This window comes from Phalacrocorax carbo, chromosome Z (assembly GCF_963921805.1).
Source record: "Phalacrocorax carbo chromosome Z, bPhaCar2.1, whole genome shotgun sequence".
NCBI lineage: Eukaryota > Metazoa > Chordata > Aves > Suliformes > Phalacrocoracidae > Phalacrocorax > Phalacrocorax carbo.
Window position 1 is genome coordinate 6,112,865 of NC_087548.1, and position 19,869 is coordinate 6,132,733.

The 19,869-nt window shown below is 42.5% G+C and overlaps 1 protein-coding gene across 8 annotated transcripts in view; it reads right to left on the reverse strand.

Annotated features, from left to right (window-relative positions):
• The window catches only part of SLC14A1 (solute carrier family 14 member 1 (Kidd blood group)), a 302,335-nt gene that overhangs the window by 64,778 nt on the left and 217,688 nt on the right, over positions 1–19,869 (reverse strand). The window contains exon 4 of one of the 8 annotated variants that reach the window (XM_064438107.1): positions 4,264–4,389. The exons of the other annotated variants lie outside the window; for them this stretch is intronic. The gene's annotated coding sequence lies outside the window, so the exon portion shown is untranslated. The remainder of the gene's footprint in view (positions 1–4,263; positions 4,390–19,869) is intronic. 8 annotated transcript variants of the gene reach the window in all.

Here is a 19,869-nt window from a genome sequence, read left to right on the forward strand (position 1 = left end):
CCAGGGTTATTGCCTCCCATTAACAAGGAACAGAGCAATGAGTTGGGCATCATGGCCAAACCTCACCTGCGCCTTTTCCAGGCATTTCAGTGCTGTGTAGGGGTTATCTGTCAGCCCCGGCTGTGGAAACAAGCCATGTGTTGTCAACAGGGAGTCTGGTGATAATGCAAAGTGCTTTCTGTGCCATTTAGATGTAATGTTTGTGTAGGCTGTCCCCGTGATCACTCCTGATGAATATACAGCTGGATACTTTACTAGCTGAATGAAATTGTTTAGTAATATAATGTAATTATCTAGATAAGCGTTACAACTACAATTAGGAAAAAGGGAGGTGAAAACTAAGCTCCTAATTCCCTTTTAGCTTCCCTAATAAAAGCTGGTCAGCTTTGTAAACCTGGTGAGGATATGGCAAGCTCTGCCCATGCAGGAATTACTGGGTGCAGGACACATTCAAAAATCATGCAATAGAGGCAAGTAAGAGCCTATATCTGGAATATCCTGTTTAGAAGCATTGACTTGTATGTGCATTAGAAGAGTGTTCTTGTACCAACAGAGGAGGGTTTCATTCTAGTATAAAGTTCTTGCATTTGGTAAAGGAAAAATTAGCCTCTTGTTAGCATATAATATATAGAAGATAATGAAAGGCTTTAGGAACATAAGGGGTTGATGGGAAATGTTTCGTCTGAGTGATGATAATGCCTCTGGATGGGTCTGTGGTGTATGTTTGTGTAAGAAGTGCACAAATATCCAGTGACATGATAGGAAGGCTCCCTTTGCACTTAAGGACGTTGACTGTGACATCTGTAGCCCCATGCTCTGTTCTCATTCAGGGGAGCAGGTGATGTTCCAATGAGCAAGTGCTAATGGGATGGTATTGCATGGTCTAATGATAGCAGGAGGGAAAGCAATCAGGATTTTTCCACAAATGCCTCTGTTTTTGCATGGGATATTTCAGTGAAATATTTCAGGCTCGTGCAACCTCACACTGCCTGTGCGCTGAGTTGGCAGGACAGGAGCCATACACTTCTAAGGTTGATGAGCCTATTCAAGCCTTTGTTGACTTCATTATGGAGACCAAGATGGTCACACTGGATGAGGGGAGGATGTTGATTGCAGTAGGGGAATTGAGGTGGATAGAGACTCATTGCAGAATAGTATCTAACCCTCCTACAATCTTCTTCAAAATCACCTCCTGTCCTTTACCTGTTGTGTTTTAAAATACCACATTAACCCCTCTAAATGTATTTTATGGACAGGAATTTTTCCCTATTTGGTATACAGATTTCGTTTAACTTTCTAGTGGGATGTTTATATGATTTTCTTAAGGTACTTTGGGTAGCACACAGAGGGAACCTAAGGGAATTTGTATTGCCTAACTTGGAAATCCAAAAGCTAGATATCTCCATCTAAACAGTTTAACTTTGGTTTATTTTGATCCATAGTCAAAGGTGTTCTGAACCATCAGATTTAAGATTAGAGGTATTGTCCTTTGTAGTGTTTCTAGTGAGTATGGTGACCAGCCAGGGTGACTTTTACATTTAAGACTTGAAAGTTAAGCACCTACACGCCAAGCTAAGTTTCATAGAAGGAAAAAGTGGCAGATTGCCTTAGAAGATTCTTCAGAACACCAGGGTTTGGTGCCTAGGAGTAGGTAGCGTGAACACCTCCTGTTTCACAGAATCCCAGACTGGCAGGGGCTGGCAGGGCCCTCTGGAGCTCACCCCGTCCCACCCCTGCTGGAGCAGGCACCCCCAGAGCAGGGGCACAGGGCCGCGTCCAGGCGGGGGGTGAATGTCTCCAGGGAAGGGACCCCACAGCCTCTCTGGGCAGCCTGTGCCCCTGCTCTGGCACCCACACAGGGAAGGGGTTTCTCCTCATGTTCAGGTGGAACTTCCCGTGTTCCAGCTTGTGCCCGTGGCCCCTTGGCCTGGTGCTGGGCACCACTGAAAAGAGCCCGGCCCCATCGCCCTGACACCCGCCCTTCAGATATTTATAGGCACCGATGAGATCCCCCCTCAGGCTTCTCTTCTCCAGGCTGAACAAGCCCAGGTCTCTCAGCCTTTCCTCACCAGGGAGATGCTCCAGCCCCTGATCCCCTTGGCAGCTCTGCGCTGGCCTTGCTCCAGCAGTTCCCTGCCCTTCTTGGACTGGGGGGCCCAGACCTGGCCGCAGCGCTCCAGATGTGGCCTCAGTGGGGCAGAGCAGAGGGGGTTTTGATGGTGCTGATGCTAAAATGGCTCCTCCAGTCCTTAAATCACTGCCTAGTGCAACACCTCTGTCAACTTCAGCAAGCATTGATCGTGGCTGGATGCCTGATTTGGAGCCCAGTGTGATGAACAGGAGGCTTTTGTTTGACTTTCTGTAAGATTTTATGATGAAACCTGTTACATAAATAATAGCCTGTCTGCATGTGACATTATCAGCCTGATAAGGCAGCTGCAGCAGTCTTTTCTCACAGTAGGTGGAAGACACTGGCCAGAGCGGCTCTGTAGGCAGCACTTGCCACTTTCTAAACAAAAGAAAGTGCCTTTCTTGCCATGGTATTTGCCTTGGTAGGTGGGAAAGCGCTTGTAAATGGGCATGGGAGAAAGAATAACAATCTCTTGTTATAAAGTTTTGTTATGAACATGCCTGTATGTCCTCCGGGGTAAAAATTCATCAACAACATTAATTTATTGTGCCTTTATGAACAATCCTTCATTCACAACCCTCCCACACCCAGATATTCACACATGACCAAGGTTCATAGCTGAAGATCCTCGCTGATGCACAATTCATCAACGGCTCTTTTCAGCAGTGAGCCTTTCTGATGATGGATTTTTTTACTCTGCTCTCTAGCTGACCCAGTGCCTCTGCTATCCCAGTGTCTATCCCAGAATCTTTTGGCTTTCTACTCTCCCTTCTGTTTCTTAAAGTTAAGGCTTATTGAAATATCAGGAGGAAAGGGATTCTGCCAAAAAATACAGTTTTGTCGAACCGAATTTTTGGGAAGAGAATATCAGCTATACATACCTGCACACACAAAATCTTTGCCGGTGAGAAATTCAAAAGGAAAAAATTATTTTGAGTAATCATTTCAAAACAAGATGAAATATTGTGTTACAGTACAGCCTTAACTGTCATTTTTTTTTCTTTTCAGCAAAAATCCTCCACATTTTAAAAGTAAACAATTTCATTTTGAAACAGAAACCTGAGATAATTTTCTTTTTAGATTTTCCTGGAAACTACACAAGCAGGTGAATTATTTTTAGAGCCTAGATCCAGGATATTTTTTTTTTTAAATTCTGCTGTTTTTGAGGAGAAAAATGTTTTTTAACTTGCTCTACTTACATTTTTTAGACCTGGTCTCAGGATCTGCCACACTCCGCTTGTATAGAACTGCTCTCCTCGATAGAGGATTTCCTCATATCTTCTACTCAATTAATGTAGCTAATGGCTATTAGGGGAGTATTTTATTTTACACTCACCTAAAAAGGGCAACTTAAATTATTTTGTTCCAGTTATGCATAAGACTGACACAGAAAAAAACAGCCCCAAGAACTCTTCATTCACACACAGATCTTTGCGGACCTTTGGTGGCCACAAGAGATGGAGATTTATTACTTGCTCAAGCACTCCTCATTTCTGCAACGTGCAGCGGGGTCTATCTGAGCAGAAGAACCATTTTCAAGACATGGTCTTTACAAGGCAGGTCTTCAAAGTGTGCTGCACCATGTTGTAATTCCTCTGCTGCCTTTCCGCCTCCCCCCCCTGCATTTCTGATCATATTCCCAGCTCCGCTAACTGCAGCACTATTGTAGAAGCCTTGCCAATCTGCAGGGCCTCACCAGGCTCGCTGCCTCCATCCTTTTGAACTTGCACACTGCTTCAGAAACCAACTGTTACCCCTTGTAATCAGCCTGAAAGCCTTGTGAGGCTGTTGGTTTTAAAGGGGAGTATAGGCAATACTTGTGTGGTCTTTTGTGATAAAACAAACCTACAGTCATAGGTAGAAAACCAGCAAGGCTCTTGACCTTTCTGCCAAAATAATCAATATCTGTAGGCTGTGAGCCTATTAAACTCTGTGCCAGTAGAGAGGCTGTTTCATGTACTCAGACCCTTTTTCCCAGCTGGAAGACCAAAAACTGGAGAGACCTAGGGATCCCCTTGCTAAATTCCTGCAAGACACTGTATTTCAACAGTGTTCCAGAGTGAGGTATGTGAAGCTAATGCCCAAAATAATAGCTCTCTAGCCATGATGAGAATTGTAAAGAAAGCACTTACCGCTCTTAAGCCAAAATCAATAGTAAATTTTTTTTCCTTAGCTCAAAAGTACAAAACTATTTGTCTCGCCGTCACACCAGCAGGCCATTCCACGAGATGAGCTGCTTCCATCAAAGGCAGCAGCGCCTGCAGAAACAGAATTAACTTAACTTCACTAGCCTCTAATCATAGAAGGATTAGGTAACTCTATCTGTTCAAAGTGGATAAACAGTTTAAATTGCCTACCATGGCAAGCCGGGGCTGTTTTAAATTTAGAAACCTTTCATAGCCTGAGGTAGTGTCTTTCACGTGACCTTGGCAGCAGCAAAGTTCGGCTTGAGACCTTGCCCAAGTTTTGATTCTTCCTCGTGGGATGATACTGTTATTGCTGAGAAGTTGGATGTTTTTACCAAGCGCTATGTCTCTACTAATGTAAAAAACTATAAAGTCAGCTGGAGTGCATGTTTGACTATTACTCCCTCTGAATCATGGTTCTCTCATACATACAGATGCCTTCCCACATTATTGCCATGGTTTTCTCGAGGACATTATTTCAGCTGTGACTGTTGCAAGTCCTATGGTTATGGCTGAGTCAAGACCACTGTCTGAGGGTCCAGCACAAATCTACAGATTAGTTTTTGTTGGTGGGACAGAGGTGGAAAGAGAAGTGTGGTGGACATAGGGGGCATGTTAGATATGAGGTTGGGGAACCTCGTGGAAGATGCGGCTGGAAGCTGGTTTTAATGAACTTCGTGGGCTACCTTGTCCTAGCAAGAGCAGTATATTTTTTATCACAAGCACAAAGAACACTACAGAACCTATTGCTTTCACCTGAAGTGGATGGTGTTCAGCCCTCCCCCTGCCATATTTTACAAGAGTGTCTGTATATGTGTTCATTCTGAATCCATAATAATCCTCTTTCTTCTCTCTCTCTCTCCTCTCTCTCTCTCTTTATTCGTGCACTCTGCTCTCGCCTATCCTTGCTTTGATTTCTTGTCTGCTGCCTAAATCCCTGTTCCTGTTTCAACAAGAATCTCCCTCTGCACAGCTCATACTAACATAATATTCTTCACATCTCCTCAAATCCCTCTCTACCATGCCTCTTCAAGAAATGTGTGATTATCCAGAACATATTGCTGATATTTCAGGTCCCAGAATTTTGGGTGTTGTGCAAACACCTCTAAGAAACGGCCTTTGCTGAGGACTGTACAATGCAGACGAGTAAGATAAATAAAGGATAAAAGGAAGTGATGCTGTTACATTCCTGGTTGAGATAAGGAGCTAAGATACTTCCTGATTCAGGAAACAGCCTATGTCTCAGGAAGTGGGTGAATACTTGTTTAAGTTCTGTTAGAGTCTGTGGACTCTGAGCATGTATGTAAAATTTATTTAACTGCTTCCTTGACCAACAGCTAAGTGAATTATCTCAGGTAACACATGGGGTACATGGCTGAGTCGGGAACTCGGCCCATGTTTCCAGTGACCTTGACATGTTTCTCCAAGATGACTTTTGGTTTATCTTTTCTCTTCCCTTTTCTTGTATTTTAACAAACTCGGTAAACTGTTACCTCTAGGTATAAAGACACCCTGGAATATTTCTGCATTATTTTTGTTTTTTTTTTTTTTTTTCTTTTTAAAAATGCAGTAGTTTGAGATTAAAAAGGAAGGAGGAAGTGAAGTAAAGAATAACAACCGCAATCACGAAAACTGTACAGATTTCCATAGTCAAAAAATTTATGACTCAGACAATGGGTTTCAGTTTAAAAATACAAATTATAATCCCACCAGGGATCATTTTTACAGAGCAAAACTACTCTTTGACACTGCTGTGGATTTTTATTAAGGAGTTTATAAAAGAAAATCTTAAATAAATACAGCTGGTGCAAGCTACAAGTAGGACTGGATTTTAGATGACAAAATTACTCAGACAGATAGATGGTCTCAAAGGTCCCTTCTAGACAGAGTTTGTAATCATGATAACAGGGGTATTGCACACAGAAGTATCAAAAAGGAACTGTGACTAGGGCCAAGGAAACAGCTGTGGGACATAGTTTAAAGTTTTCAACAGTCAGTAAAACACGCAGATGACACCAAGCTGAGCAGTGCGGTTGACACACCAGAAGGACGGGATGTCACCCAGAGGGACCTGGACAGGCTGGAGAGGCGGGCCTGTGAGAACCTCGTGACGTTCAACAAGGCCAAGGGCAGGGTCCCACACCTGGGTCGGGGCAGCCCCCAGTATCAATACAGGCTGGGGGATGGAGGGATGGAGAGCAGCCCTGCGGAGAAGGGCTTGGGGGTGCTGGGGGTGAAAAGCTGGACATGAGCCAGCAGTGTGCGCTCACAGCCCAGAAAGCCAACCGTGCCCTGGGCTGCATCCCCAGCAGCGCGGGCAGCAGGGCGAGGGAGGGGGTGCTGCCCCCCTGCCCCGCTCTGTGAGACCCCCTGCAGCGCCGCCTCCAGCTCGGGGCTCCTCAGCACGGGACAGACACGGGGCTGTTGGAGCGGGGCCAGGGGGGGCACAGAAATGCTCCGAGGGCTGGAGCCCCTCTGCTGTGGGGCCGGGCTGGGAGAGCTGGGGTTGTTCAGCCTGGGGAAGGGAAGGCTGCGGGGGGACCTTATTGTGGCCTTCCAGTGCTGAAAGGGGGGCTGTAGGAGGGATGGGGGTGACCTCTTTAGCAAGGCCTGCTGTGACAGGACAAGGGGTGATGGTTCTAAACTGAAAGAGAATGGATTCAGACTAGATGTAAGGAAGAAATGTGGTCGATGCCCCATCCCTGGACACACTCAAGGCCAGGCTGGACGGGGCTCTGAGTGACCTGATCTATTTGAAGATGTCCCTGCTCACTGCAGGGGGGTTGGACTAGATTATCTTTAAAGGTCCCTCCCAACCCAAACTATTCTAGGATCCTATGGTTTTATGAACATTATGTGGCAGGATTTACTACAACCTGATACTAATGGATATATAGTGTTATGTATTGTGTGTTGCAAATAGGGTTCAAACATGTGCTTAAGAGCTAGGAAGCATATTTTTAACCTTTTTTGATATCAGTGATTATTGGCATTATGGTGCCTGCTTTCTGCAGAAAAAACCAGTCTTTTCCTTCCAAGCAGAACCCAAGAAACACTGACTAGAATGTGTTTTCACTATGTTTTCTCTGTTTCCTTACACTTTTATTTTCCTCTGTGATCTACTATTTCACACTGCAGATTCACCAGAGACTACCCCAATACAAGTTTCACCTGGAAAGGAGCAAAAAGGGATGGGGAAGATATATGTGAACCAGATATCTTGGCCTTTCCAGGAGAATGGGAACAGGACAAAACAAAACTCTCTGTTATAGCTTGCTTTTTTTGGCTGTAACATTTTTGGGTTTGCCATTTTCCTGAAAAGTCTATATTTTCTACAAAAGCAGTACAAGAAGAGACTGCATCTCCTTGGACATCCCTCTCTGAATTAGCCCTGTGCCTCGTATTTTTGGCTGCTCTGAGACTAATTTGTGTCAAACCCAGTTCTTTTTCAGTCACCCGTTCAGCCCTGCTAACTAAATTCAAGAGTGTCTTTTTATCTTTATTTCATTGTTGTTTTAATAGAAGCCCTTTTTTATAATGAGCAAATGTACCAACTATTCTAGAAAATAATAGAAAATATTACAAACAGTGAAATAAAATGCTGGATTCATTACTCAGGTTCTCACACCTTATTCTCAAACTCAAGATCACTGGTGAACAGAAACAATACATTGGGAAAAGCTGTGTGTCAAGATAAAAATGTCCATTTAAAGTTCGAATTCCAGACACTAAATTGTTAAAGTGAGTTTCTCAGGAATGACATAAAGAATTTCACATCAGAAATTACTTAGGTAACAAATGAGAGAACAACAAGAGTCAGAATAAAAACTGTTTCTCTTCTCTCCTAAAAGCATAAAAAAGGCAAAATTCACATAATTATTTTCGAAGGTATACTTTCTCAGCGTTACTCTTATGTCAAAACTTTGCCTTTCACTGGTGCCTGTAGTGGAAAGATCTGGAAGCATTTTCCTGACAGTAAACCCAGGCCACCTGTCTGCAGAGATAAAATCATGCCCGAGACACAGCTCACGTATCTCTATTCTGAGCTACGTAAGGCTTTTTTTCCCTTCCTACTGCTATAGATCAGCTGAGTTTGGAGTTGGTGTGGATACTCCAGCACTGAAGACTACTCATTGCATGAAATCCTCCCCAGGTTTCCGTGATTTGAAGAATAAGCTTTAATTACCTTTTTTCCCAAGCCCCTTTGCGAGCGGGATGCAAGTCAGGAAAACAGCCCAGGAGCCAGTTCTCCACTACCTTGCGTGCCCCCATACCACATGCATGCTTCCTCATCCAATATACCATCAACGTCAGCGCTTTTGAGGTAGGAGGTCCCTGTAATACACTTCTCTGAGATATAGGTGCGAGTGGAGTCCATGTGCTACAGAAATAATCACACATTAAACATTCACATTAACCCATGGTGCAGCGAGCCCTCCCACTCCAGTGAAACAACGGGAAGTCCTTGCCTGAAGGTTCAATGTTCATACTCCGCAGATAAATTATTTATTACCACGGTCCTGCCCCCCACCCTGTGCCATCGTGTTGTATTTCATACCGTGCTCGCCACAAACCGTATGAGGGTTTTGGAGTGTGTGTGTGTCAAGGCTTAGAGACGAGTGCTGAATTTTCTAATACTAAAGGGCCCACTTCACGTTATTTATGACCTCACTAGTGTCAAAACAGAGACCTATAAATCGTAAACATAGGCACACTAATTCTAACAACAGCAAGTTTTAGTCACATGTAATTAAAACATCCCAAAGTCTTTCAGCTGTAATGTATTTTCAAATGACACCACTGGGACGGAGGGAAATGGGAAATGGAAGAATCAGCAGTATTTCAAAGCTGTGGCCATTGTTAGCTTTTGGAGGTCCGTACAGCACAGGCAGTGCTGCCAAGTCTGTAGGTTTCCTGATGCTATTTTCTAGTACATATTTTAGTGGCAGTGTCATTGATTTCCAGAAACAGCAGGGATATTCGCTTTGCTGGGATGCTAGGATAAACTTCAGGAGGTGAATCTGATGTCCACACTGAAAAATAATACAAGCAAATTCTGTAATGGCATCTCCACTGTGGATTAGATGCACTAGAGAGGAGAAAATACTCATTTTCCCTCGCTTCTATCCCCAAAAGTGAACTAAAACTGAGGCCTGAGACTTCTATGAGGTTTGACAAAGTTTGGGGTATTCTGCTTTTATTGTGATTTCTTGTAGGAGCTTAGGATTAGCTGTTTTCTTAGAGGAACAGGGGAAAGGTGATGCAATGTGAAGACAGCACATTTTCACATGCATGTAATGGATTTGTTGTACCTAGCACACGATTTATGTGTGAAATTCAAGCTATCATTGCTGCCAATAGGTTGGAAAGGCCTTCAGCTGTGTACAACAGGGCCTACCGCCATGTGTAGTTTATGGCCATCAGAAATCAGAAAAATAAACTGAAGCCAAGAGTGACAGCAATACCTCATTGTGTGCGACACATGATTTGCTCTACCCAGCAGACAGAAGAAGTCTGAGGTTTACATGTGAGGTGGGAACATTTGCAGCTGGACTGAAGGGGGTGCTCCCAATTGGGATACAAAGCCCATGGATTCAGAGCAATTGTGCAGCCCAGGACAGCCTGGGTGAGGATCTGGGACATTTTCTTTCTTAGAGAGGATGTTAAGCTTCCACATTCCAGGGCACAAGCCAGCCCACAACTATCTGGGGCTGGAAACCCTCCCCTGTGGGCAAACTGCATCACAGCCCATTGCAATTGCTTTGAAGAGCCTGTTCACAACTGTTTTCAGAAACCAAAGGCTGGCCTGATGGATCATTGGGTTGATCCAGTGTGACAACTCCTTTGCTCTTTTCCAGCCTGGATCCTCAGGCGAGTGATGGTGCTGGCTGTAGATCACAGGAGCGAGCACTGAGCCAAGCCACGCTGCTCCCGGCAAAACCTCGGAGCAAGCCCTGGACCAGGTGCAGTCCTGGCTTATCGACAGCTGGGAACTTGTGCTGGGAGCAGCAGTGGGTGTGGGCAAACAGGACCATGGATCCAGCCCTCTGCAGACCCTACCCTTGCCATTCTACCTGTTGGGTGGTTTTCTGAGGGATGAGTTGCTCACTTTGCATCAAACTTTCTCCTATTGTTTAATCTTAGTGAGCATAGCAGAGGGAATAGGTTAAGGAAACAAAATATTAGTAATGACAGGGAGTATGAAGGGAAAATATTATTTTTGTGGCTAAAGTTCCAGGCATGCAGATTTCTGTGCTGACTTGTTTCCTACTCTCCTTTTTCATTATGGTGTCCTTTTTCTCAACCATTCCCAGTCTTCCTTATCAGCAAGTAATGAGCAGTGGCTGACACATACTGTAGGAAATTATCTCTTTAAGGAGGTTAAAGTAAATGCAGGGATAATCACTGTGTAGTTAGACTGAATTCACTCTCTGAATTCAGCTTTGGTAGCAAAAAGGCAAAGCATTTCTGTGGCAGGTGCTGTCTTGCTCTATAAAGACTATCCTAAAGCACAGTCCCACTGGATCAGACCAACGGTCCATTCAGGGTTTTAGAGGCCAGACAGAAGCCTCTGCACCAGAAGATGTTGCTGGGAACAACCAGGCCAAATTTCTCATTGATGGGATCATCCCATAGCGTGAGAGGAGGTCTCTACTGTGGGGCAGGGAGTGTGCGAACAGGACTGTGTGGTGGGTCAGGTTAGAGGGACATAATGCAGAGGAAGGACCCCAGTAGCACCAACAAGGGAAGAAAAGAGATAGTGCATAGAGCACCTAGGACATCTTGTGTTTTTCAGACAAATTTGGGCGTTCTGGTCAAAGTTCAGATATTGAAGGGAATAGGGAGCTGTACTGTCATCCTTTAGAGTAACGAGAAGAGGCATCATCTGAGTTGGACTAAGAAGCCTGGCCAGAGTTAGCAGAGGTGGAAAGGGGCTTTTATACTGTAGTGCTTTTCTAACCTTCTGATGCTATGTGGCTCCTCTGCCTCCAAATACTCCCATATATTTTTTCGCAGGGATTGTTTTTTGTGTGTGAGGGAATATTGAGATGTCTTTGCGTGAATTTGCACAGGTCAAGAGCAGAAACGAAGGAGAAGGAGTTCTTCTAAGTTCCTGAACCCAGCGGCTGTGGCTTGGATGGGGCAAATGTTCAGTGAAGCCCTATGGGTATAAAGTATTTTCCTAAATTCCTACAGAATTTAAATTTTCCTGAAGAGTTCCTGGTATTGCAGGCCCATCCCCTTCGGCTGGAGAGAATGATTACATCAGTGTGTTCCACCGACATTACTTTTCCATTGGGTGCAATGTCCTCAGCTCCAGTTTCTACCCAGAGTTAGGGAATGATGCTTTTTTCTGTGTATGAGGTTTCTGAATTTCTTACCTATCACAAATTTACCTGGAAATTTTAGGGTCATCCTGTCTTAGATCATTAATGTCAGGAGATAAATCACAGCTCCTTTTAGACTTCAGTTTCCTTTGCTTCTCCATATATTCAAGTGTCTGTTTACAGAAATGCTGCCAAGGTCTTCTTAGTAGTCAGCATTTTGTGCTTTGGTGTTGATACTGGTGAAGCATCACAGTTACAAAGTGAGAAATTCACTTTGAAACCCATTGAAATACAGTGCCAACTTACAAAAACTGCTAAGAGCAATTTGAGATCCAAAGAGTAGGATTTCCGTGGCCCCAGTTCAGTCATGCAATATGTAGATGTTTTAATGTTTACTAAGTGTCTTGACTACTTTTATATGTAACAGAGAAGCGTTTTCTGGTTAATTGTATTATTAACCTTGGATAACTGTCCCACATACTCTGCGTGGTTCACTGGAGAGTCTTTCTCTACACCTACCACAAGAAGATCTCAAGGAGTTTAGACTAATCACCCGTTTTTACATGGTTAAAATTAGGGTGGTATTACAAATTTGTGGGTGCAGGAAGTATTTCTATTCTGTCTGAAAGGTACAATGGGCGATCAGATGAGACAGCAGCAAACACAGTTGTTGTTACTTTTATATGCTGGAATATTTTTGGCATTAGCTGAACTTTCAATAGTCTTTAAATATAATTTTCATTGTTAAGTTATTGACTTTCTCAGCGAGTGAAATGAGAAACATACTTGTTTCTTGTCTCCAACTTTTCTAGAAAGTAAAAATTTTGTTTCATTAGAAATACAAAGTTTCAGGAATTTTCTGGAATCCTACATCGGTAAGAATTGGACAGATTTCCAAACTTGTCCTAACAGTAATGGGTGTGAAAAAGAGCTCAAGAGTAGCTAACAGATCCTGAGCCCTGAAGTTCTGGCAACCTGTGTTAAAGTCCTTATGCTAGCTCAGGTAGGCTTTTTCCCAATTACAAATATTGGTGCTGAAGCTCACATTCAGCATATCCACCTTATGCACACACATACAAGCACCAAAAAGCTAAAACCAACCAACCAACCAAATAAATGCAAGACCCCTACCCCCCACCCCCCAAGCCCAAATGCTGTGGTGAAAAAATAATCACCAACTCCATTTTGTGACTTGTTTTCAGGATAACTTTTGAAGATTTGGAACCTGTTTTTTCCTGTTCTGCAGAAGTGAATTAAGACCCTGATTCTCAGGGCTGTTTTCCCACAATTTTTGCCAAATTTTGCCATGAAACAAGAGTGGAGCAGGAGGGAGGAGGCACAAAAACAGAATTCAGTTCTGAGCCTGAACCTGCCTTTACAATTTATGATCTATTCAAGACCTGTAGTCTTGGATCTAGCTGCCTATCATTTGGATACAGACTCAATGTTGGTGTTAAGCAAACCTTTATTCGCACACCTACAGTCAATTGCTGATTATAAGATTTTGCTTGTTTTCCTTTGTTGAAAAAAATGAGGGCCCCACTCCAGGGTGCTTTGCTCCTGCAGATGTACTGATGGGGACACCTCAGTGCTCCCATTCCTCAGTGTCCTTGCTATAGGGCCTGGAATTCAGGGTGGCAGAGATCTGCTGCTGAGTGCTTGGCTTTTTATTTTTTTCCCCTCCTTGTGCTTCATCACTAGATATTTTTAGTTGCTAAATGTTGCAGAGACAGCTTTTTCGGTTAGAAAAGTGACAAACTCTGCAAAATGCTCTCCAGCACTTGGAGAACATCAGCATCATCTCGCCTCACTGACTTTGCAGGATGGGCTTATTTTTCCTAAACTGAATGGTCTGACCTATTTGTCTCCAAAATAAATAAACAAAACAGAACAAAACGTCAACCAAGAACATTCCCATCTAATGATGTTTAGGAAAAGGCATGTGTGCAGATCCATTCCTGTGTCCTAACTGGGCCAGCATCAGTCGGGGTGTGGTGATAGAGGAGTTCAGAGAGTTTGCTATGGTTACAGAGTTTTTATTGAAAGCTGCCAATGCATTTATAATCTGCTGTGTGTTTAGGAAGTCAAATATGTCTAGATATGAGGCATGTCTATCACTTTCTACAAAACTCTGTGTGCCTTATGCATGCTTATTTAATGTCTAGGGATCAAACAGACCATCAGTTTAGGTTCTTCTTTAACATTAAACAAAATTGGCCTTAATTTGAGGAATCAGAACTAGCAACACCTAAAGGATAGACCTGATAAATGAAATCTGAGATGCAAATAAATGGCCTCATTTCCAGGCACTGCTTTAAATGCTAATGAAAAGTGCTCTGAACATTTAGGTTATTTAGGTTTCTGCTTAATATTGACTAATCTTTTCTTTTGGCTTTCTCTTTCAGATGTGCATGAACTCATAGAGTCTCAGGCAAATCAAAGCAGTAACAAGGGAGAATTGTAATACTTGGGTTACTTTTTATTATTTGTACTGTAGTGGGTTTAAGAATATCCATCCATTTACCTAGGAAAAGGTTAAGAGGTGCCTGTAGTGGAGGATTCATCTAGTACTTTAATAGTCAATCTGTTTCACTCTTTAAAAGGTAACCTGATCAGAAGCTGAATTTAGACAAATTTATGTTAGGAAGGAGAAATGGTCATATTTATAACCATGTGGGCAGGAGTGCCTTATGTGAGGCTACAGTGGCTTCTCCATCCCTAAAATTACTTAGATTTAGATGGAGATGTTATAACTCAAACGGAAGTTGCAGTGCTGTTATTTCAAAGGAAGTCAAACTAATGATCATAACGCTCCTCTCTAAGCCCAGGGTCTATGTCTATTAATTTTCACTGACAATGAGCATAATATTGTCTAGCTTGAGTGTTGGAAAGAGCTGTGGAATGTACTCCCAGAGGAGGCACAGGCTGAGAACTAAGCACCATGGAGGTATTATTACTTAGGAGGCTGACACAATTAACACAGTAGAAAAACTAAGCTCATTATTCTGAAAGGATATGTGAGTTTCGGGCAAAATTTAGTAAGCTGAAGGTAAGAGAAGATTTTTGGAGTCACAATTAAAACCAGGATGTTTTGCAATCTTTGCTCAAAGTCCACCAAATCCACCATGTTTCTTTCTGTTATGGGCTTTGCTTGCAGCAATGTGTTGGCTTTAAGACACAAATTTTGAGATGCTATAAGGAGGTGGACTCAGGGACCATAGGCACTGCCCTGATGGTCTGTTTGTTTGCTCTTGCTGAGTAGTCTCTGAAAGTTAGCAAATTCCATGCTGCAGAGAGTTCTGGATTTGACTAGGGTGTCAAAGCTAGATGCTCCAAGAGAAATATTTGGGATTCAGTGCCAGGCAAGGAGGAAAACAAAACAACACACAGCTCAACTCAACTCAACTCAACCCAACTCATCTCAACTCAACTCAACTCAACTCAACTCAAAAACGTCACTCAGCATCCCCATGAAACAAAAACGCTGAGCTCCATACTTCCCCACATGGGAGGCTCTGATACCAGTAACAGATGCTGATGTGGTGGTTATAGCTGGAAGCCAGTACATTTTGAAATCTAACAAAATTGTTTTAAGAAAGTGAACAGGTGATCTGGGGGACAGCTCATACTCCTGATGACTCATCAGGATCTGGGAAGCAAATCAAAACTACCTTTGTCAGGCCAATTCCCAATACTGCCAGATTTTAAAAATAATTCCTGACGCTACAAGAAATTGGTGATAAGAGAGAAGAGGGCTATCAGCAGGGAACATGCAAATCCAGACAACCTCCCCTCCTGATGGACTTTGTTGGAAAGGAAAACTTGGTTGTTGTTGTTGTTGTTATTTAGCAATATACCCATGGTGCTAGCAGGGTCTCTGTGGCTATTCCTTGCATAAGATGTTCTAGGTGGGAAAACTTTGGGAGTTTTAACTTCTGCTCTCAAAAATGAATGCTTTGGTCCATTGTCTCTCCAGTATGCCCTCACCGACGTTGCTGTGATGGGATCATCTGGGCTTGCTGCAGGAGCCCAGGGAAATTTCTCCCCCTCTGCAATCTAAAGTGGGGTTGGAGTGCCCTTAGGATAGAGAATAGAACAGAATTAGTTTTAATGAGTATTAAGAGGACTCATTATTGAGATAAATGCACCTTGACAGATCCTAGGAGTCTCTCCATTTCTTTCCCAGACAAAGAAAAGCAGGTTGAGCTGCCAAAGTCTTGGTTTTAACTAAACAGTCAGGAGAGGGATCAGACCGCAGCTGCCTTCTCGCACAGCAGCGTTGCTCAAGCACTAACGTCCTTCTTGCCTTCTGTGGAGTGTTTCTGTTTTGAAATATTGCTGGAACAGATGCATGAAACTATTGGGTAAAAGTCAGCTGGTCAGACAATTCCTGTATATTATCCTATATACATCTGATGAATGTACATCTGCTCATTCCTGCCTTGGGTGGGAGCCTTTCACTGGAGCTCTCCTGTGTCACTGTCACAGGTCCTGCTCAGCCAGCGCAGGCCTGGATCTGTGACGAGCAGGAGCCCGCCAGAAAATTAAAAGCCTCAAATCAGTGGGTGTACAATTAAGAAAAAAACTCTTTTGTGTATACCTTGGGGTAGCACCGCAGCTCTGACAGATTCTGGGTTTTTATTTGAATAAATGAGTTCTTTTTTTCTCAGGAGCAAAGCTACCAAACCCCCTATCATTGCAGCTGAAATAATGGCAATACCTGGACTAGGTTAAGGGAAACTGTTTATAGCAATAGGTGATGATGATTATAACAAATCTCAGTTTTGAAACTATTTTTTTCAGTGAGGGCACTCCAGGTTTTCATTGTCTCACTCCCCAGAGAAAGCTATCCTTTCCTCAGGGCTCTGCAATTCAAGCGTGACTTTGCCTGTTGAGAAGATCTCCCCTCTCATAACCTGACATAACCTCACAGGAGTCTTACTACAGATCAGGGAGGAAAAATATTGGTTCTTTAGGGGTCATATATAGGGCTGAAGTTTGAATAACTTCAAAAAATATACCAAGTAACAGTAATACAGGGAGATTTCTATTGCCCTTTTCATTAGAGCAGCCCGATTTTCAGCAGAAAGGACCTGAATATCTTCTGAAAATCAGGTGGTTTTTAAGTGTTTCAGGTTGAGCAGACAAGAAAGGAAACCATCAACCATCATTAAAAGGCTTGGACTCTGACAACATGGCTTATGCAACTGTAAGGAAGCAGAAAGAGCTATCCCATTTTCCCTCTGAATATTCCCCTTAATTAAAGGATTTTTTACATTCTGAAAGCACCAGTGTTATAGTCTCCCCAAGAGAAATAGTCTAGAAGGTTAGGAAAGTATTAATACAAGGCAATCCTTAAGGAACTCAAATGAAGTTTATTCTACAAGACAGTTGCTAGATTTAGTTCTTACATCCTGATAGATGTAAATTAAAACTCTTTGAGATACAAGAATTCCCAAGTTAACCCTGAACGACCCAAATTTTTCTTTGACAACATGGGACAACATTACCAAGACAAGAACTCAACCTGTAAAACTAGGAATAAAGGTGGAAACACGGTCTATTTGGCATTTGGAACAAAGCACTTTGCAGCAGGTAGAGGGAGACCCTTCCTCAGCTCTGAAGTTGAAAAAGCAGGTGGGAGAGGCTACGTCTCTCCCAGTACTGTCTGCCTGAAAATTAGACACCTACAGTGGGATTCACCTTGCACAGTAGAACACGTAAAGTGACGAATACACGCATGTGCATCTTGGCTCCTGTTGCAGTCAGCGGCCACCCAGGTAAATGCACTGAAGGGACGACAGAGGCTGGTTCTGCTTGTCCAAGAGTTAAAACACCTACGCTTTGTCAGCTAAGTCTTTCTCTAGGCTTCATTGACTAAACTAAGAAAGCCTCTGTTGACAGGGGGTGTAGACATCCAACTCACACACAGGCACCTACTTACGCACCCCTAAATGTCAGCATCTTTGCCTTGTATCCAAGGGACTTGTCCAACTTTCCTGCATGGAGAGAGAAATGTTCTTTCCCTAGACGATGATCCAAAGCTGCCTGCAAGACAACCAGAGCTTCGTATCTCCCTCTCATGTGCTTTTAAAAGAAGGCCAGATGCCTAATGTAGATTACACATCTAATTTCTAGAAGTGTAAAGATAGGTGCATACGCCAAAATAAATCACTGCAGCTCTGACCTGTACAGTCTGTATCCATTTATATATGATTCAACTGCAGCTGGAAAACTGCATTTGATTAATAGCTCTGCATTGCCAGCAAGTTGTTGAGGAGCAAAATCACTTCATTTTAGTTGCTTTCCTCTGATCAGAAGGCTGGAGGCATGGGATTGTAGGGAGAATTAAAAGAATCATATCTATATGCATACAGTGGAAGAGGCAATTAAGGGGAGTTATGAAAAGCCAAACTTCAAGAGATCGTTAACACAGAAGGAGAACAGCAATTATTTGGCGTGGTACCCAGGGTAAAGCTAGCAGGAAGAGGACTCAATTAAGACAGAGAAAATGTGAAATTTGGGTAGACCTTACGTGAAAATTTTCTGAGAAAGAGACCTGTGGGGTATGGAATAATTTGAAATCCCTGAAAAGAAAGATTTTAAGCCAGGCAAAACAACATCAGCAAATATTCTAGCAATAACTCTGACAAGAGCAAGAAGATTGCCTGGATGCTCTAACTTGTTTCTTCTCTGTCTAAATTCTGTAATTTTGAATTCTGCTTCCTGATGCATGATGGCTTCTGCAGTGTAAGTCCCTTTAATAATGACTAGGATATTGTGGTTCATTTATCTTTGGTGGGTCAGTTATTACTTTTCTGCAGTAAATGGCTGCACACTATGACAAACACAAGAAAATCAACTCTACCTACAAACACACCTACCTTGGCTGTCACTGTGCAGTTGCAATAACAGTCCATCTAGACTCAGCACTACCTTCAGGCCAGCTCTAGCCCTAGCTGTATGGTATAATGGTATAAATTAATTTATACAGGTGGGACATTATATGAGATGCTCTCTTTGTTTGTTTAATTTTTTCTAGCATCTGATCATAAAGGACTAAAAGCTGTTTGACCTGTTGTCCGCTTTCTGAGGGTTTGGCCCCTAAAAAGCCATTTATGCGTCTATTATGCTAGTAGGCACTTGGGATGCTTTGAAGTGCCTATGTCAGCAGAGAGTCTCTGATGGGAAGTTGGTAAAGATATTCTAAAGGAATAAGAAAATCAAGCCTGAGAGATTCAGGTGAAATGCAGTTTTTAACAGTAACATTTTCTGTGCAGCAGTTGTAGTATAAATGGAGGACTCTCTAGTATCCCCAAATTGATATTATATGGAAGTTCTGGGGACACCCAAACTGTTTATGAATCTGTGCCCATTTCAGCGAATTCTTTTGTCCAAAAAAAGGCACAATTTTTGAAAACGTTTCACACTGAAATGCTTTTCCACATGAAATATTTCAGTTCAGGAAATACCAAAGCAATTCATGTCAGTATTTTTTTAAGAAATATTTTGACTTTTGTTTCAAAACATTTTTTAATTTAAAAATTGACTACAGTGAAAAGTAAAAAAAGGTTAAATAAAAAGATCCCTAAATTCTCTCAGGACATAAGAAGATGTTTATTTTTAGAGTGAACAAATTCCTACAAGTTAACCCCAAATGAAGTCAATTATTATGCTTTTTTGCCTAGCTGGAAAGCCTGAGCATATTTTCTAGTAGACCTGCACAGGATTTTCTCTTGGGTTTCTTTAAGGCCACTGAACAGAAGAAAAAAACAGGAAAAAAAAATATAAATCCATCTCTGCTGCGGAATGTACTGCAGAGAGCAGTTGTGCCCTGGTTGGAGATGACACTGCATCTCTCTCTTATCTCTATGACAAACTTTCAGGCACCCAAATTGCGTTCTAACATATGGAAGATGTATGGACAAGATTTTTTGTACAAGCCAGACTGTAGCTGATGGGTGACAAACACAGTGCTCTGATTTATCAAATAAGTTACTTCACATTCAGAGAGACTGCATGGTTTTTCCATGAAGTTTCTATGAAGGCTTGATTCTCTAAGGGCTCTGGTCATATTTAAAATAATTTATAACTTGATTATGCTAATTTTTATTCAGTCAGGGAAAATCTCTTCTATTTGATGTCCATTTCCTCTCCCTCCACCCGCCCTGTGACATTTTATACATTTGCAGACCAGTACTAAATTCTTAAAGGCAGAGCTTTA